Source organism: Castor canadensis, chromosome X, assembly GCF_047511655.1.
Source record: "Castor canadensis chromosome X, mCasCan1.hap1v2, whole genome shotgun sequence".
Classification (NCBI taxonomy): domain Eukaryota; kingdom Metazoa; phylum Chordata; class Mammalia; order Rodentia; family Castoridae; genus Castor; species Castor canadensis.
Window position 1 is genome coordinate 2,990,893 of NC_133405.1, and position 8,529 is coordinate 2,999,421.

The 8,529-nt window shown below is 40.3% G+C and overlaps 1 long non-coding RNA gene across 1 annotated transcript; it reads left to right on the forward strand.

The window, feature by feature from the left end:
• The first annotated feature begins 1,465 nt into the window (after positions 1–1,465).
• On the forward strand, positions 1,466–5,642 carry LOC141419782 (uncharacterized). Its single transcript, XR_012444515.1, has 4 exons — positions 1,466–1,680; positions 3,032–3,130; positions 5,092–5,196; positions 5,328–5,642. It is a non-coding gene; the product is annotated as an uncharacterized lncRNA (long non-coding RNA).
• Positions 5,643–8,529: the final 2,887 nt, after the last annotated feature.

Here is an 8,529-nt window from a genome sequence, read left to right on the forward strand (position 1 = left end):
TCTTAAACTATTCACGGTCTTTTTCTTGTTGTCAGATTTATTTAGAAGCCTCACTGAGATGCAGTTTTGTTATCTTGCCGTGCAATTATCTTTGTGCCTTTGGGTTGACTTCGAGGTTTACCTAAAGCTGTCCAACAGTAACCACTCTAAAGGTGTCCTTCTCAAATTGGAGGATACTTTGTATGCTTGTAAACAATATGCCACTGGAAATGTTTTCTCATAAAGAAATTAAGTGCTGCTTTGAGACCCTGTTTGTAAGTTTTGGTCAATAGAAATCTTTTTTTCCTTAGCTATGTTTTACATCTAAGGAATACAAATTGAGCTACAAAGAGAAAATGTCCAATTGAGGTAGTAGCCACTATAAATTTTCACAGAAAGAAAGGAAGCAAATACTCTCGATTTTGGAAAGAATGGCTATTTGCTAATACTAAGGGTCTTTGCAATACTGCTGAGCCAGCGTTAACCTTACTGAGTTGACAATCAGTGCTAATGCAGATATTCTTTCAATGTAGAGGACCTTGAGAAGTTGTTTATCAAAAAGAGAAAGTGTATCGAAATGCAAGTCAATGCTTCTATCAATACCATTCAGCAGATAATTGACCATGGCCTGACAACCCAGCATGAGCAAAGGTGTGCTTGTTAGTACTTTGGAATGAGATACTTTGTAGCATTTGTTTGTGCCCATTCATGTGTACATGCTACTTTAAGAAATAGCTGTGGCTTCTATTTGTTGGAACCACTATTGGGAAACATATCTGGGTTGATTTTTATTTTGATCTCCTCCACCCCCCTTTGGTGGTACTGGGGTTTGAACGCAGAGCCTCGAGCTTGCTAGGCAAGTGCTGTACCACTTGTCCCCCACTCTCAGATTTTCGTCTCTCTCTCTCTCTCTCTCTCTCTCTCTCTCTCTTTTGGTTTGGTTTATTTTTCGGGTAGGATCTAGCTTGTTCTCAGGGCCAGCCTCAGAACGTGATCCTCCTATCTCCACCTCCAAATAGCTGGGATTCTAGGTATGCATCATCAAGCCTGGCTTGTTTGTTTGAAGTAAGGGCTTGCTTACTTTTTGCCCAGGCTGGCCCTGAATTGAGATCCTCTCATCTCTGCTCACTGTGTAGCTTGGATTAGAGGCACACACCAGCACACCTGGCTCTACCTTGATTTTTCTATAGGAAATAATTGCTTTTGTCCTATATCCTGACATCATAATTGAATTGAGTTGTATTTGCTAGGGGTCGACAAAGAGGACCTTTTTGTCCTTTCACATTACAATCGAACCTGCTTAACAGGAAATCTGTACTCATGCCATGAATGTGCTTGCTGCATTAAAGTTGAATGTCTGAAACCATTAGTCCTGTAGTAGTTAACTGTATTCAACATTGTAGAAAAAGGTCAATCTTGTATCATAAATAATATGTAAATGCATCGAGTGCGGTTCACCATCCTCAGGAGATTTTGCTTGCTCAGCTTTTCCCCTCCTCCATTGGCAGTATGAATCACGGCAAATCAACTGTGCCTTGAATGTGTTTTCCATTCTCCTTATTGTTTTGGAACATCCCAGTGTTTATTGTCATCTTTTACAGTCAGAAGCTTTGTAAGGACTTCTTGGATCAGCTGAAGATTTTGATTCAGTTGTTGGATCAAGATGTGAAGAAAGTCTATGAACAAGGAGAAAAACTAGCTGTCGGTATCCGGCTTATTTAGCTTTATACTTCACTAATCTATTAGTCCCCCGTAGCAATAGTTCATGCAGACCTCCGGGAGAGAAGGTAGAGGACATGGGCCTATGTGGACAGAGGCGGGTGGAAGATGTGGTGATGGGACACGGGACGTCCTCTTTGGGTTGCTTTGCTTTCTCAGTGCGATGGCAAGGTCGTTCTCCCATCCTCGGTTAGAAGTAAGGGTAGGGATCAGAGTGGGTGCTGCCTTTAGGGCAGAGGAGAAAGCACTGGCTTGTTTGCTGAGATTGGCCCAGTGGAGTATGGGCTAGCAGTGTTAGTGTCAAGCCTAGCTTTATGACTTAGTGGTCATGAATGTAAAGTGAGAGCATTCAGCATGGTTGTGGCAGAGCAGGTGGAGGGCTGGGTCTGAGAGGTTGTGGTTTGAACAAGCAGGACAGAGGGACAAGGGGGCAGGGTATATATGCAAGCCAGGTCTGTTGACTGACCACAGTGTAATTGAAACTGGGGCTCAGAAAGTGAGGAGGACGTAAGACTGGGGTACTGGGCAGTGACAAGTGCTCCATTCAAGGGATGTTAGACTACTGAGCTGTAGTACTGAAGAGAGTGACGTGCAAAGGCAGGGAAGTAGTGGCTGGACACTGAGAAAAATGAAGAAACAGTACACACTACAGTGTCAGGTGCCAAGACTCGGGAACCCCTAGTTTGGCATCCAACTTTGTTTTGACCTTTGTTAGTTGTGAAGCCATAGGCAAGTTTAATTGTTGTACACCTCTGTTTCAATCTCAGTGAAAGGGGACACACTGAGAGTCCCTACCTCCCTCATGGAGTTGTTTTGAGCATCAAGTGAGTCGCCCTTCGATAAGTGTATTTAAATTGCTTCAGGATGATTTCTGAAATAGGATTCTTGTAGGAGACCTTGCTATTAAACTATTGCGTAGATTCCAAAGTTCTTGGGAATGACAGAATGGAGCGGGTTCTTCCACAAGAGAGTGGCTAATGATCTATGGTATTATATTGAGGTCAGTGGTGGAGGAACAGATAGAAAGTCCAACATTCTTAGAGGCAGCAGATGTGCGACTTGTCAGTTGTTCAAGAGCTAAGGTGTACATTGTGAATATTGTCAAGAAGGACACTTTCCTATTAAATGAATAGGAGACTGGGTGATTATATAGTTTCTGTTATAGTGTTGGCAAATGCAAGTTATATAAACTTGGGCATAGTGTCTGTTAAACAAAAAATATTAAAAATGTTCTTTTCGAGCTATTATGTTTAAATTTAATATGCAATGATTTTTGTAAGCTTTAATTTTTTTCCCAAATTGTTATTCCATGGTTTTCTTTTTATACTTGCAGAAGATATTTCTACAGCAACGCAAGGCTTTTTTTCTGTCTCTAAGTGTTCATAACAGGAAAAAGAGGGCCTTTGAAAAGTTATATGGACAGTACATGCAGGTCTGTTGTATTTGGTAACACTCTGTATTCTTAGAAAACATACTGTGGATGTGGAAGTGGCTCAGGTGGTAGAGAGCCTGCCTAGCAAGTGCAAGGACCTGAACTCAAACCCTCGTACTGCCAAAAATAAGTGAATACATTATAAAAAGCACCTTAAAAATCATACCCTGTATATTTTAAAGGTGAAAAAACTGGTTTTCTCTCCATACTTATTTTAAACAAAATTGTGCTTATACCTCTAAAATTCTTCAGCATTTTCCATATGGTATCCTTGTTCCAGTTTGACCTAACTACGAGATGAAATTTTACTTTTAGGATTTACTCGTGGTGGTCGCTATTATTCAAAACGGGAATTGGTAAATTGGTCCTTTTACCCAGAGATAGGCATGTCCTGCAGGAAACTGAAACTTTATCCACAGCTTCATCATAGCTCTTTGTTCTACAATCCATTTTTCAGCACAGTAGCGACAGATAAAAGTAGGAAGTCTGTATATCCTTGATTTCCTGTGTATTTCATGGCACATTTGCTTTTTGTCTTATTGAATGGACAACAGATTGGCTTATATGGCCACTTAACAAAGGGCGCAGACATATAAGAGGGAAAAAAGCCAGCATGGAGACTTGAGACTGCTCCATTGTTGTATGTGCATCTCAGCAACTTGTTTTCAGACATGTTGACCTACACGCTGTGCAGGTGTGTGCTTAGAATTCAATTACATGCTGTACACTACCACTACTCCTCTTTCTCCCATCCTCCTCCTCTTCTGTTTCTGCTGCTTCTTGGAGGCATTTTATATGTCTTGTTCACAGTTCATGTTAAAATTTCACTCTTCCAAATTCATTGGGTTGGTCGGAAACAACCTACTTTTCAAAGTACACGATGTCCATCTATATAGTTTCCACTACACAACTCCCTTGTGCCATTCATGATTGCTAAAAATTAAAAAAAGGAAAAGTAGTCATTCTGTGCATTCAGAATGCTCGATACACAGAGACGCACTTATATAGAAAATGGTTAATTTTAAGTGCTTCTGCATAGCGGGCCTATTGTTTTAATCCTCCCTGAGAACCATTTATTAATTAGCGTGCAGGTATGAGAGAGGACTTTTAAAAGTTACTGCTAAATGTTACCACTTGAGGTATGGCTTTGCTGTTATTTAGAGGGCTGCATGTCATGATCCTTCCCATTCAGTTATCAGTGGGCCCTGAAATTCTCACCTCTGCAGTGGTCCTCTCATCACTGTCTTTAAATTCTCCTGGGCTGGGGGCGTGGCTCAAGTAGTAAAGTACTTGCCTAAATTCTCACTGGTGCTGCCCTAGTTCAGGACCTCATCATTCCTTGCCTGTGCTATTAAGCTTTTATCCTAGGTCATTCTTCTCTAATCTGTCCTTTCACGGTCTGCAATATTATCTTCCTAACACATGGTCCAAGACTGTCAGTGGCTTCCCATTCTAAATTCTTACAGATTCAGATATCCACCTCTCCCACCACCCCCATCAATTCACCCCCTTTAAAGCTTCATTTGCTACATCCTTTCTTTCCTCCCATCCCTCCAGGTTGACAGCTTTCCCTGAAGTAACTCCCATGCCTATCATGCTTTGCTTCCTAGAATACTTTGAACTCTGAAAGTTGAATAGTGGATTTCAAAATGATGGCATTTATTCATAAACAACTTTACCCTCGTTTTCTTTATTTGTTCCATCTTGACGTTACAAAGTTCCTTGTCCTGTTTGAACAAAGTTTTGTCTCCCTTTATGACAATATTTGGCCCAGTCACACATTTCTGGGTTCCTTCAGTGTGTTTATTGATCTTCTTGTAGTACATGGGATATTTTTTTGTTTGGAATAAATAACAACACACTTGAATTTTAATCTCATTCCTTTTGAAATGTAGGTGTTCACGTCCATAAAATGAAATGAAAAGTGCTGGTTTCTAACTGAGCATGGCTTTTTATTTTAGAGCCTTGAGGACCTAGAGGAACATCATAAAGGTGTTCTTACCAGTGAACTAAATGCACTTAGAAAAGAAATGGATGCCCTGGGAGAAAAACTTATCATGGAAGCTGTAAGTAGTGTACCTTTAGAATTGATATCTAAGGATTGATTTGAGCATTGACTCTTTTACTTGAAGAAATATGTGTTATGTTTACCTAAGTATTAATCGTTCATTTAACATCTCTTTTCATGTTGCAACAGTGGAAGGAGATGACTGGTGCTCTAAAATATCTTCTAGGCCTTTCATTCTTATAACACCTTGAAGAAAGAAGCACAGCCTAAGTGATAGGATACCGTCATAAAGTTAGCTGCATGAATCTAATGTGGCTTAAAGATTGCAACTGAAGTGATTGCATCTTCTTTGTTCACTTGTTTCTTCAGTGCCAGATCCCGATAGTTAAAACCCAAATGTAACCTAAGCAGTGATGTGGCAGCAGCAATTCCAAAGCTGTATGTAAGAACCTTGCACGCCTTTGGTAGTAATGGTGACCTTTTCTCCTTAATGCTGCCAATTAACTCTTGGCAATAAAGATGATTTAATTTTATGTTTGGTCTTAGTGTGTCAGCATCACTCTCCAAAGTTAGAAAGCACAACATGGAGGGTTGTATTGTCTCTCGTGAAGAAAAGCAAAGACACAATCTATTTTATGTACATACCTACGTGAAAACTCACTAAGTTACAGAACATACTCAAATGAAAATAAGATTTCAGAGGGAATATACTGTACAGATGTACAAATGTTATTAAAAGCAGCACAAGGTTGTGCCCCCAAATAAATTAAACTGCTGGAAATTATCAAAATAATGGAATAAGACATATAAGTATCTGCAGTGAAACATGGATTTGTGAACATCATTTCCAGACACATACACTAAAAAACCCCACAGTGTCGTGTGATTGATTTTGGCCCACTAATCAAATGAAGCCTGCCCTTAGCACTGATTACAGACATTTTGTTGACATACACACACGATTGCTTACGGTTGAAACACTTCATACTTTTTGATAAAGTACCAAAATTTTTTCAAGCTGAATATGCAGTTAGTATTCAGAAAGTTGACTGCATATATTCATCTATGTCTGACAAAACTTTATTCCTACAGTTTGTCTTTTACAATGTGGGTTTTTTATATACAACAAAATAAGAAATTCCCCATTGGAAGCAGTTTGTTTAATAAACAGAAAGTTATTACAGATTTTGGTTGGAATGGGCCAGTTAAAGGCACTCTTTTACTGACATGGCTGAAATATCCTTCATGCCTTTCAAAAGGTAAAAAACAGGAAGGACTTTCTCCTGCATTTCTCTTTGTTTCAAAATCTTAATTCCAGCCCTCTTGCTCACTGTTCATGTCATAGTCAGGCAGTCCCAGTATTAAGAAAAGACTACATTCACGTTCTGTTGCTCTTAGTAAGATAGCCTTTACAGAAGAGGTGAATCTTTGACCATTGGTGAAAATGTGGTTGCTGATGTCATTCTACTTCCTAAATTGAACATTTTTGTAAAAGATTTATCCCTTCATCCTAAGCAAGAGTGTGCACGAGCACGTGTGTGTGTGTGTGTGTGTGTGTTGTTACATGTGTCTTTAGTACTATTTCGAGCTTCTCAGAAGGCCCTTCTTTGTAGTGTTCTGACAGTAGGTACAAAGTAGAAATAAGTTCTCCAGGGTTTTCTCCATATTTCATTGTTAAATTGTAGTTCAATTTTTTCTTTTTTTTATTATTAGCATATATTAATTCATCAAGGGGTTTCATTGTGATATTTCCATACATGCCTATAATGTGCCTTTACCAGGATCACCTCCTGTATTATTATTTTGACCCCCTATTTTAAACCATTTCAACACGTTGAATTATTCCATTTTCATATGTGAATATAAAGCACTTCAAGCATATTTATACCCCCTCTCTTTCTCCATCCCACTGATACCTGTCCCCAAACAGTTTAGAGTTTTACACTCGTGCAGTTCTTTTGGTGGTGTTTTGTTTGTTTGTTTACATCTACATTCTGCATATGATTGCAAACATGCAATGCTTGTCTCTCTCAGTCTGGCTTATTTTGCTTTACGTGATGACCTCCAGTTCCATCCATTTTCCTGCAAATGGCATAAGTCAATTCTTTGTGGCCAAGTAATACTCCTGTGTGTGTGTACGTATATAGAGAATATTTTCTTCATGCGTTCATCAGTTGATGAGCACCTAGGCTGCTTCCACAGTTTGGCTACTTGTGAATACTGCCGCTATAAACCTGAGTGTGTAGATGTCTCTATTGTATGCTGACTTACATTCCTTCACTTATCTGCCCAGCAGTGGTACAGCAGGATCATATCTTAATTCTGTTTTTAGACGAACCTCCATACTAATTTCCACAGTGGCAGCGCTAGTTTGCATTCCGTCCAACAGTGAATAAGGGTTCCTTTTTCTCTGCATCCTCGACAGCATTTGTTGTTGTTTGTTGCCTTGCTGGTTGCCGGTCTGATTGGGTGAGCTGGAATCTCAGTGTCATTTTCATTGAGAATGGTCTGTTCAATTCATTTGCACATTTATCACTTGGATTATTTATTTTTAGTGTTTACTTTTTGGAGCTCTTGCAGGGTGCTGGTGGCTCACACCTGTAATCCTGTCTACTCAGGAGGCAGGGATCCGGAGGATCACTCTTCGAAGCCAGCCCAGGCAAATAGTTTGCGAGACCCTATCTCGAAAATACCCAACACAAAACAGGGCTGGTGGGGTGGCTCGTGATAGAGCACCTGCCTAACAAGTATGAGGCCCCGAGTTCAAACCCCCGTACCAGCAAAAATAAAATTTTGGAGCTCTTTATATATTCTGAATATCAATCCTTTATCCAATGGGTACCTGGCAAAGATTTCCTCCCAGTAAGTAGGTTGTGTCTCGATTCTGGTGATCATTTCCTTTGCTGTGCAAAAGCTTTTTAATATTACACAATCCCAACAAAATGGATGAAATCTCAAACAATTAAGAAGATTATAAGAATGATCGAGGAGGGACGAGGAGGGACTGGGGATGTGGATCCCCAACTTGTCTTCTGTGTCCTGCTCCCTCCCCATCCTCAGAAGGCACACAAACACACAAGCATCTCCTTATAAGAGGTCGGTTTTATTGTCATCATTGTACAACAGTTGGTATCAATCTCACTGTCTACACAGGTGACCACCTGCCAGGGCCTCTGAAGCCTTCGAGGATAGCCCTGAAGTCCTTGGCCTCATTCCCTCTCACATTACTTGCTGCCCAGGTCCTCACTACAGGTGGTGGAGGTCTCCTCATCCTTCTGGTCCTGCTGTGGGTCATCTTGAGGGGGATGCTCATTCCGCTGGTCCAATCCCACCAGCCCTCTCCCTTTCTTAGCTTCAACAAGTGCAATGTGATCTCTAGAGGAGGCTTTTT